Below are 12,533 nucleotides of genomic sequence, written 5' to 3'. Positions count from 1 at the left end.
TAAACCCATAAACCCTAAACCTTAAATCATAAAACGTATAAACCCCCTAAATCAGAAACCATAAATTATAAACCCATAAACCATAAACTAAAAACCCTAAATCGTAAACCATAAATTATAAACCCATAAACTCTAAATTCTAAACAAAAGATCGTAAACCATAAATCATAAACCCTAAATTCTATCCAAAACCATAAACCTTAACTCATAACACTTATAAACTTATAAACCCTCAACACTAAATCCTAGATGAAATATATTTTAATATGTTGGAATTTGTGGGTTCAGGAAAAATGTGGAATGCACGAAGTTGGATGTATAATAAGAATTTACCTGAACGTAAAGGTTTGACCGATGAATTTATTGCGGGAGTACAACAATTTGTGGAATTTGCCTCAAATAATGTTGATTTTATGGATGGAGATAAGATCAGATGTCCGTGCAGGAAGTGTCACAATGGAAAATTTATGAAATGTGATAAAGTACGAGAACATCTGTGTAGATTTGGTTTCACACCAAATTATTATAATTGGACTTCTCATGGTGAACCGTTCATATCTGATGCGGAGTATGAGCAAAATATTCAGTACTCAGCCATGGGGCATCAGAGTTACTATGATAATTTGAATCCATATCAGAGGATGGTAACAGATGCAGCGGCCCAGAATTTCTTTACTGAACAACCTTCTAGTCTTCCTCCATATCATAGTGGTCCAAGTTATAGCCATCCTCCAATGGTCGAACAAATGTATGCTCCTTATGCTTATGTATCACCGTCGGAGGCGACACAATTACCAGGAGATGGTGATAATTTGAATAATCAATCATATCTCAAATTTCAAGAATTATTGAGTGCTGCAGATGAACCATTGTGGGCTGGCTGTGACAATCACAGTAAACTCTCTGTTACAACAAGAATGTTGAATATCAAAGCAGAACACAATGTGTCTGAAGATTGTTTTAATAACATTCTTCAAGTTATGGGAGAGACATTGCCACGTGACCACATAATGCCCAACGATTATTATGATATGAAGAAACTCGTCAAAGACTTAGGTCTTCCAGTGGAAAGAATTGATGTTTGTAGAGATGGGTGTATGTTAGGTTTAAATGTGTATCTAAATATTTATATGTGTTTAATTTCTCAAATATTACAACATATTAATATTTCTTTTGATAATACATGATAAATATGATGAGCTCGAGCTAGCACAGTGAATTTCAAGTGCTAGCTTTGAAAATGATGGATCTGAACCCTCAGTTGAGAGTGATCTGAGTCTATGGCTGGAGGCCAGTGGGGGATCCAAAGGTAGTGGAAGAATATTGGGTATGAGTTCTTTGAGCAGAACTCATAGAGTTATTGGTACATCTTCTACCACCTCTCTAGCCGTTACGACACAGATCCATAATTTGACTGATGAGGTTAGTCACTTGAAAGGCTTATTAATGCAACAAGATCAAGAAATGAGACAAAGAGATCAAAAAATTAATGAATTACGAAGACAACAAAACCTGATCTTGCAACATCTTCAATTGCAATCTGCTCCTTGTGATGATGACGACGACGACGATGGTGGTAGTTCCTTATGAGTTTTTTTGTGTATAAATTTTTTTACAATCAGTATTTTTAATATTTATCATTTTATTAGATTTTAACTTACTAATTTATAAATTTTTTATTAATTCTGTTAATTTCTTTTTAAACAGGATTTTTGAAGAAAATTTAGAAGAAGAGGTAAGTCTTTACATATTTAGATTATAGGCTTTACTTTTAATTTTAAGAATAATACTGTTAGATCCAGATGGAATCCATATATATCTCGACAAAGGTACGATACTGTCCACTTTGGACCCACGTCCTCATGGTTTTATTTTTGGGCATTACCCAAAAGGTCTCATACCAATGGAGATACTTTCCATCCTTTTAATCTCATGATCTTTTCCATTTACTTTAGATGTGGGACTATGTTTGCACCCTTGCAACCCAACAATCCCCCCATCAAACAAAGGACCACAGACCCCCCTCAACGTCGTTTTTGATGTCTGAATCCTTGACTCACCAGGACTTTTTGTCCCTCGGTCCACCCGACCTACTAGGACTTCCCACCTAGCCGCAGCTAGGACTTTTGCCCCTCGGTCCACCCGACCTACTAGGACTTCCCACCTAGTCACAACTAGGACTTTTTGCCCCTCGGTCCATCCGACCTACTAGGACTTCCCACCTAGTCGCAACTAGGACTTTTTGCCCCTCGGTCCACCCGACCTACTAGGACTTCTCACCTGGTACCTGGTGACCTACTAGGACTTCTCACATGGTGCCTGGTCCTCTTGATTCAGACACGGGAGCACCCACTTCCTTTGTTTAAGGTTCAAACCACATGGTTAGATCTGGATCATGACTCATCTGGCGGTTAGTCCGGTGAAGAGCGGTCTCGCTCTGATACCACTTGTTAGTACCGATGCCATCTCACGACGAGGACTGTGTTTGTGTGGGATGTGTTTGTAGCATGTGTTGGTATTCTTGTATCGTTGGTTTACATTTCTGCATCATTGGATTTCTGATTTCGTTTTGGTGTTTTCGGAACTATAACATATTTCCTATTTTGATTTCATACTTGTACTTGTTGCGGTTCCGCTTACGAAACATCAGATTTTTCGTTACTTTACGAGTTTATTCCTTATTTGTTGTGTAGAATTAGAATTCCATTCTTATGCTATCTCCCGGGTCGTGACAAATACTCTTTCTTTTTTTTTGTTTTCTTATGCAGGACACGAAAAGATATTGATGGAGAAGGAAGTAGAGTCTCCGGAGAGCAAAAACGAGCACGATGATTCTATTGTATCTTTTTCTCGTCCTCAGACTTCTTTACATTACTTATATTGTATGGATTTGGATTTATATAACTGGATGTTCTGTTGTGAATTCATCATGTTGGTTTGGATCTATAGACATGTGTAAATGTCTATTGATATGGATGTTGGTGTGGATATTGATATGGATTAATATGGATTTCATTATGTAACATTTGCATCTTTGTATAAATGTATTGTAGAGTGTGGATCGTGTTTATGTGGATTCAATTTTTGTAAATGTATGTTGAATTTGACAGGTTATATGTGAAATTTGTATCGATCCGATTGAATCGATATTTTATTGTATCTATGGGATAATCAATAAATAAGTAGAGTAGGAAAAAAAATTTTAATTTTACAACAAATTTTGTGACGAAAATGAGTTTCATTGCAAATTAGCGATGAATTCTGCAACGAAAATAATTTCATCACAAATCTATCGTAACTTACTGTGTATCGACATTTTGCGACGAAAATAATTTTTCGTCGCAAATTTCATTGTTGGTCGACGATGAAACAAATTCGTCGCGGATTGGCGACGAAAATTTTTTTCACTAAAATTGGCGACGAATTTTATCGTCGCCGATTTGCGACGATTTTAACGACGAAAGATGTTTTTCGTCACTAAAATTTGAGACGAATTATAAAATTTTCGTCGTAAAAATTTGTGACGACTTTATTGCAACAAAAGTTTTTCATCACAAAAAATTTTATGATGAATTTTTTTTTAAATTCGTCGTAAAATTCATCGCTAATCATGATTTTTCTTGTAGTGAGATTTTGCTTCTTAGACCCTTTAATCTTGTTTGTTATTTTCTCTAGGGTCTTCTCAAATATATCAAATCTTGATTTTCAATTTCCAAGACATTGATTCTTGATTTTTTATGATTTCCTTGGATATTTCTTTTTCTAGGCATATGTCTAGTTTTCTTTGAGTTCTTGCCTAGACTATTTTCTACCTTCCTATTGTTAGTTAAGGTAGGTCTATCATGAGTCAATCTACAATTGTCGTTAGATCTATCATTTTTCTTATTCTCATGATAATTGACACTAAGTTTATAATACTTATTTCTAACATGCTTGTTATCATGATATAATAAAATTTCATTGTTAAATAATACCTTAGATTTTTCTTTGAGAGCTCCCTCTAGATTTGAGCTTCCTCCTTTGACTTTACTTGGATGTTTTCTCCTTAGACATTGATTTTGATAATATCCTCATCGGTTGCACAAGAAGCAGACTATATGCTCCATGCCCTTTCACACTAAGGGTTCAACTTCTTTTGACTTTTTCTTCTCCATGGGTGTGACATGAACCTTCTTCTTCATCAATTTAAAACACTTGCTCTTGTAGTATCCTTTTCCCTTACATTCAAAGCAAATGATGTGATTTTTATTTTTATTGTAGGAAATTGATATACCTTCCATGGTAGTAGAGGTGGCATGTGCTTTATCTTCATTTGCTCAGGATGTTGAGGGTTTCTCTTGTTCTGGTGTCCATGAGCTCTCCTCCTCAATTCTTGAGGTGGATTCTTCTTCATCTTCCACAATCTTGAAAATTGAGCATCTCTTGATTTTTAAGTTTTCCGATTCTTAAGCCAGTGAGTCTTCCATCTTGAACTCGTCTTCATCTTGTGCCAATGATGGACTTTCATGAACCTTAGCAAGCTTGCTTCATAGATCCTTGGCATCTATACCTATTCTAGACAAAATGTCATTAGGAACCAAATTAACTAAAATTTTGATTATATTGTCATTTGTCTTCGATTTTGGGAGTTTCTCTTCAGTCTATTTTTTCTTTTTGAGGAGTTTTCCTTGGCCATCAATTGGGGCTTCAAATCCCTCCATTAGGATGAAACAATCTTCAATGTTCATCATGAAGAAATTCTTAACTCTAGCCTTCCATTGATCAAAACCTCCAAATCCAAAAGGAGGTGGAACTTGAATGATGTATCCAAGTCAGTGTTCTTTCAAAATTAATTTAAGACTTTATCTTCTACCTCTAACTTTTGTGCTCAGATCGAGGTTAATCCGATGAAGAGCAGTCTCGCTCTAATACCACTTATCAGGACTCGTGCAAGCTAAACTAGGAGGTGAATAGCTTCGATCGCTTCATCTTTTGAATATCTAACGGAAACCTTGAAGTGAAGCCAACGAAATGAAACACGATGCTAATAAGTTTGTTTTATTTGGGTCACTACCTCCCAAGATGACTACATCCAAGGTATAGTTCTAATGACTACTACCACTAATTCTTCTCCTTCTAGGATACCTTCCGAAAGCTGAGAAGCCTTTTACAAATTTATGGTTACAAACAACACAAGCAAATATAAGAGATAAAAGCAAATATAATGAAAGTAAACTACTTTACATGAATCTTACTTTGAGCGCTTTTTTGTTGCTTGGAATTTACCTCTTGTTGATCTGGAAATACACCAGCACTTCGCTTTAGAACCTCCAAGAACCGGTGTCGTGTACCCTTTAATTGAAACCCTACTTATAACACTGTTGTTCGGCTAGATTTTCGCCTATCGATTAGCCTTACTTATCAATCGATTGTTGATTGTTGATTATTTGTTGAACAGTCACTAACATCGGATTGACGGCTGAGATTATCCTAAAATTCGAATACCAATCAATTGGTAGACATCACCAATCAAATGCAAATGCCCAGTCAAATTGGCCAATCGATTTGGCAAGCTTTTGTTTGTTCGACATCTTCTACTAATTGATTGCACCCATCGATTAGCAACTCCCAAACGAACTGGCTAGTCGATTAGGGTAATTCTTGTTTGCCTGATACAACTTACTAATTAATTACTAAATCTTGGCAATTGATTGGTCAAGCAATAAACCCCCTTTAAATCCTTAATTATGAGTTTAAAGTTTACCAATCGATCGATAAACCTCATTAATTGATTGATCAAGCAGCAAACTCCCTTTTGGGGTTTATGATTTATCAATCGATTGCTAGTTCCTGACAATCGATTGCTAACCCTAATTTCAGCTTTTCCAAGGCTAAAATCATGTCTTTCTTGCTATTTGGTTGACCTCACCATATTAAGACTTCTTTATTCAACATCTAGTCACCTGTGACCCATTGAGACTTTTGTTGTCCAATATCTGATCAACCTTGACTTATTGGGACTTCACGTTTCATGTCTAACATCTGATCAATCATGAACTGTTGATCTACTTAGACTTTCCGTCGTCTCATGCCAAGTGTTAGGTCCTTCATGACTCACTTAGAATTTTCATCTCATGCTAAGTGTCCAATCCTCCATGACCCAACTAGACTTTCTTTTGTATGCCAAGTGTTTGATTAACCATGATCCACTTGGACTTCTCATTTCGTGTCAATGTTCAATCCTCTATGATCCACTTGAACTTTCTGTTTCATGCTAAGTGTCTGGTCCTCCATGACCACTTGGACTTTCCATCTCATGTCAAGTATCTAGTCCTCCATGACTCCCTTAGACTTTTCTACTATTAAGTATTCCGTCAACCTTGACCTACTTGACTTTTCTTCGCCGTCAAGTATCCGATCAATATTGACCTACTTGACATCTCGCTAACATATTAATCAAACATCGAAATCCAACTCGAGTCATCTTTTGTAAATTGTTTATTTATATTGTATTTGTTGTCATCTTTTGTCTTTGTATTTGCTTGTAAGAATAGATATTTTATAAGAGGTTTCTCCATCTCTATAAGGTATATGACAAGGAGAGATATAACTAGTGGATTATCGCTAGGACAATAGGTAGTGGAGTAAGAACTAAGGATTTCGAACCACGTAAAATCTTGTGTCTCTTGTATTTGTGTTTTTGATTCTTGTATTTATTTCCCCTGCTACTAACCAATTGTAGATAAGCACACGAGAACAATCGAGTGAAGCAAATAGCTATTCACCCCCTAGCGACACCATCTGTCCCAACATATTTTACAAATTAAATATTATTTTTATTTCTTTAATCAAAGTTCTTTAATAAAGGTTAATCAAATTTATAAGGAGAGTTATTTTTTTAACCTCACATCATTAATTAGAACCTTCCTTATGAGGAACCTTAAGCTACTAATGTCTTGAGTAATCATATTTATACGAGGAACCTTCATCTACTTATAATGAAACTTCATTTTTGTGAAGGATCATCCATCAAATTTATACAAGGAGAGATTTTTCATGTTATTGGTTGATTGAGAATGCTTTAATTAACTTGCCTTCATGCCTAATCTAACTATTTAATCAACCAAATCCCAGAAGATAAATAGACAAGCATATATGGCCCCTGAGGCATGGTTGAGTTGGTTACTGTGGGACAGATTTACTACAATGGACAAAGGTTGAATCTTGGCGAAGCCGAGGCATTGCCCTCCTCTATAGTGGCCAACTATAGCTTTATGATTTACCTTCTTACAGATCGTGGAGCCGGCTGTGTGGAGCCGCTAGGGTGACAGATTTTACCTTTTGTTGTAGCAATAAACAAGCATATGTGATATTGTTCTTGGTTAAAAGAAAAGGAAATACTTAAGTTAATGTAAGCAATCAAGTCGATAGGGGCATCAAGAGCCTTCAATCATGGGAAGAAGTTGAGGAAGCCCTAAACCAAACTCTTTTTGCCAATTGCCACCATCCATTTCTTAATTAATTGCGACAAAGGTGAAAACAAAACAAACTAAAAAAGCTTCCAACACAAAACACAACGTGAGCCCAACTTTAACTAAAGAGTGTAAACAATATGTCGTGACCATTTAAGAATGCCCATTTATTACTACCAACCCTAGTTTCTTCCAACTACATAGATATATCTTTTATGTGAGTTTATTAATTTCATTTCACAATTCACATGCAAGTTCTTGGATATTTATAAAATAAACTGAAAATGATTAATGAATCAAGATTAAGATTGTAAACAAATCAAACGTTCATAAGCAAGTTAGACGTTCGACTTGATAAAAGTTTATTTGTATTTGTTCAATATATACAAGGTCAACAGAATGAATAAATTTAGATAATTCATTAAGCTAAATGAATAATTTTAAATACTTATGTTAATATAATATAATTAATTAAGCATGTAATTTGGATTTGTGATAAATAAGTTATTTAATTAGATGATGAATATAATTTATTAAAATTAATTCAGTTTATTAAGTATAGTAATTTCTTTAATATAATATTTAATCCATCGAAGCATGTATTTGGTGGAAATTACAACTCAACTCAAATTTTAAAATCTATTAATTAATTAATTATAATTCAAAGTGTAATTTTCAATGCCAACCTCTAATGACTTGATTGTAATGATTTTTAATGAGTAATTAATTTACACAATTTAATGCATTAATTGATTGTAATTAAATGCCATGTTTCCACAAACCAATTAACTTAATTAATTTGCTTTCATGCATCACATGCCACTTTTATACTTGACATGTTTATGTACTTAGTTGGTCATATTTAATCAACATAATAAATCACCCAATTGCATAAGCTAATAAAACTAAAATAAAATAAAATAAAATAAAAAATAATATAGTAGCTAAACAAAAGAATAAAGTCAAACTAGAAGGAAAAATTTGATACATGGTATTGAATATGAGGTTTTGAGTTGACTTTACATTTTATGAATTAGAATAAGACATTATTTTTGTTATCTCATATCCATTATTTTGACCATGTGCCTTCAACTCCCAGCAAACTAGGCTGCATTAATTAAAAAGAAGATTTTGAACAATAAATTTGGATCAAAAAGTGTGCCCTCAATGGCACAATAATAAGTTTAGATGTAACATAAATTAACCATTATTGAATATAATAAATGCATTTTCGAAAAAAAATACAAAAAGGATATATATGGAGTTTATTTTGCATTATGAAGTAAATGTTTTTTCTTTTTTCTTCAAACTTTCAATTTTTATTTGAATAATAGATTAATTTTAAGCGGACACGTTAAAGTTATCATGTTGCGTAGCATTAGCTTATATATATATATATATATATATATATATATATATATATTTATATATATATATATATATATATATATATATATATTTATTTATTTATTTATTTCCAGGGGCGGATGTATTAAGGGCCCATGGCCCCCCAGTCCAAGTTGAACCTTTAATGTGTTTAGATTAAACCATACTGGTTAATAGATTTTAGGGTTAATGGGTTGTTGATCTATTGGATCCTAAACCAACCCGATAAGCCGATAAGGAAACCTAGAAATCGTGAGTCTGCCTTTGTTGGGTCCCGATCGCGCCTCCGTCTTCTTCGTGTCTTCGTCGGGCGCGGCGACAACAACTTCAGCTTGGATTGCCGGCGATCTGCAAGGTGGCTGAGGACGCCGGTGAGTGAAGGGTGGATTGGGCAGTGCCGGTAACAGGGTCAATCGGCGGCGGCAGTGGCGTGAAGGGCAGACCAGAAGAGTCGAAGAGAAGAAGTAAATCGGGTGAGTTTCAGCCGAATATGTAAGCTTGTACTTAGGTCCTTGATATGTATCTTTGGGCAATTCTTTTGTTCAAATGAGTATATCGTTTTCATTATATGGCCCCCCCAAATATGAAATCCTGGATCCGCCCCTGTATATTTCAATCTATTTATATAGAGTTAAAATAGTTAGATTTTAATGCATAAGATTTGAGTTTGCGTTTGACCTAGGTCTTATCTTTACCTTTGGATTGTCGTTTGTCTTTGTCCTTTTGCACCATCAATATGATATTAGGCTTAGTCTTCTTAAGATTGAGTTCAACAGTTCTTAGCATGTTTAATATCTCAGACAATGGTTTGTCAATTTCATTTTTATTATAATTCATGATAAATTGACTATAATCTGCTAGCAATGATTACAGAATAAGATCAATGTTCAATTTTTGACCCAATGGAAATCTTAATTTTTTAAGGTTCTTAATGTGCCCAATCATTTTAAGTACATAAGTTCCTAAGGACTTCTTGCATCTTACATTGAAATAGAGCTTTAAATATCTCAAATCTCTCGTGCCTTACCTGCCCCTGATATAGTTGTTTAAGATATTCAACCATATCGTGAGCATCCATATTGTCATGTTGCTTCTGAAGCTTAGAGTTTATGGTAGCAAGCATAAGGTATGACACATCCACTGGATCATCTTGATACTTCTTATAAGCATCCTTATCAACACGAGTAGCATTAGTGGCGTATGCTTCAAGAATAGGTTGCTCTAGGACGTACAATTTTCATTCTTACTTGAGAATAATTCTTAAATTTCTGTACCAGTCTAGGAAATTAGCTCCATTGAGCTTATTCTTATCAAGTACATATCGCACAAAGAGAGAGAGTATTAGACGTATTTGACGACATGGTGATCTACAATAAGAAATGCATAAATAAGTATCATATTTAAATCATTTAATTAGATCCTTAATTAAATGATTCTTCCATTGAACTGTAAAACTTGGTAGGAGCAAGTCATAGATCTAAACAACCGGAGTTTACCTACACTACTAGCTTCAAATCCAATAACAATGACCTTTAAATGGGACAAGATCCATATTATACCTTATCTTGAGTTAGCTTTGGCTAATCACCCAAGACTCGTATAATTTAGGTAAGCAACATGTATCAATTACATTGTATGCAACTCTTGTATAGTTAGGTGAACAAGACTATTTGTTCATTTGCCCAATGCACGGGACATGCCTCTAAGTTCTCAATTCAATTGAGGTAACTTTGTTAAGTCTCACCCAAAGTTCAATATTTAGACATCACAATTGTCCTGTCACACTCTACCAAGATAAATTGAGCCACTTTGCTTTGGCAAACATGTCTACAATTGATCAAGGTAAAAGTGGGTATCAAACTTTGGTAGACATATAAAAATGACTTAATTATCGCTAATTAAACATGCATCACATATAAATATGACACACATTAACATATATGTATAATTAGAAATGTGACATGGTTATGACCCGTCTACTATGATCTTCTCAAGCCAATGAGAAGATCGAAAGGTCAACCTAAGGAATTGCATCTTCTCCAAATGCTTCCTTGGTTGTCGTATGTTGTTGGCCTCCTCCCTTTCCATTATCATCCAGTAAACTAGTACTATTCTTAATTGTACATTATAAATTTAAAGAAACCTCGAGTTACATTCAAGGAGAGTCTAATTTTACAACTGAAAGTATGAAGGTAAAAGACACTACATGCAGGCTGTATTATGAATTACAATATGCACATAATCCAATCACATTAGGTAAAAAGGGTTATAACCATGCACCATGACATACATCATTCGTAATAGATCTTAACCATACACTATATCATACTTTTATTATGATTCTAAATAATAATTTATGAGCCGCAACCTTACGGTAGTCCCACTAGTCGATTAGCGGGCGAGTTTAAGGGGGCAGCATCTCTTGCAGGGGTGTGGGGGCAGCGCCTCCGAAGCAAAATTATTTTTTATCAACTCATTGAATGAGTAACTGCCCACAGTTCATGAAGAATAACCTGAGACCTCCCTTATAACAGATTGATGCATACTTGCGACAAATACTGTATAATCTGTTCACAATAGTTCGTGAGTAATTTCACAATCTATTCTCAATAGATTGATGCAACTGCATCAACTATTATAAAAATCGTAGGTCATGAAAGATTTGTCGAACAAAATCGGACAATAGCACATGTTCATATTATGTATGAAGATGCTACAATCTTTTAGTTTGATCAACACAAATTATTTTCTCGACAAAATCACTCATACAATCATGCAAATCATAATAAACACATGCTTGTTACCTATATCACATATGAAACAGAACTAAAATGATGTATACACATTCTTAAGCGGCTTTGATACTACTGTAGGAATTTTTTTACAAAAAATAAAAAATAAACACAGTAAAAAATTGATCTCTCCAGAGATCCATGCGAATACAATATACATCGTTTGTTATCTAGTTGTCACCTTTGTTGTGTGAACATAATAATTGTTGGTGCAAGGAGCACTAGTCTATCCCAGAGTTTCGATATTTGACAATACACCTAGGTATGGTCTATTTGACCAAGGGTTGATCCAAACAGGATCTAATGTTTAGATATGAGTGAAGTCTAGTGAGATCAGTTTGACCAAAAGACTACCAGAAGTCCTAGTCAGTTGGACCGGACAAGAAGTCCTAATTGAGGATATGCAGGGAAGTCCTAGTTGTGACTGGGCAAAGGAAGTCCTAATCTGGAGAATTGGACAAGAAAGACCTGATTTGGAGGACTAAACAAGGAAGACCTGGTTAGAGGTTGGGCAGAAAGTTCTAGTGAGTGAAGCTAGGCAAGTAAGTCCTGACTGGAGTTGGGCAAGGAAAAGTCCAAGCAGGTCAAGGGTGATCGGATGTTTAGCAAGTGAGAAGTCTACATTTAGAAGTGATTAATCCTAGGCAAGGGAAAGTTTAAACAGGATGTTTGGCAGGTAGGAAGTCTACCTGTGGAAGTGACTAGTTCTAATTGAAAGTTAGGTACAGGTAAGTCAGTAGGTTATACCTACAAGGTAAGGCTTAGGTAAGTTTAGTAGGTCAGATGGACTACAACTAGGCTTAAGTTTCTTGTTTGTTTGTATGCTGATCTTGTAGGGACCAAGAGCTAGAAGTAAGATGGAGGAAGCATAAAAGGAGTAAACAGAAGTAGTCGAATCAAGTCT

Source organism: Curcuma longa, chromosome 4 (genome assembly GCF_044706935.1).
Source record: "Curcuma longa cultivar G26 ecotype Majalengka, Jawa Barat chromosome 4, ITB_CL_G26_1.1, whole genome shotgun sequence".
Taxonomy (NCBI): domain Eukaryota; kingdom Viridiplantae; phylum Streptophyta; class Magnoliopsida; order Zingiberales; family Zingiberaceae; genus Curcuma; species Curcuma longa.
The sequence above is the reverse complement of the archived record's forward strand: the minus strand, read 5'-3'. Positions refer to the sequence as shown.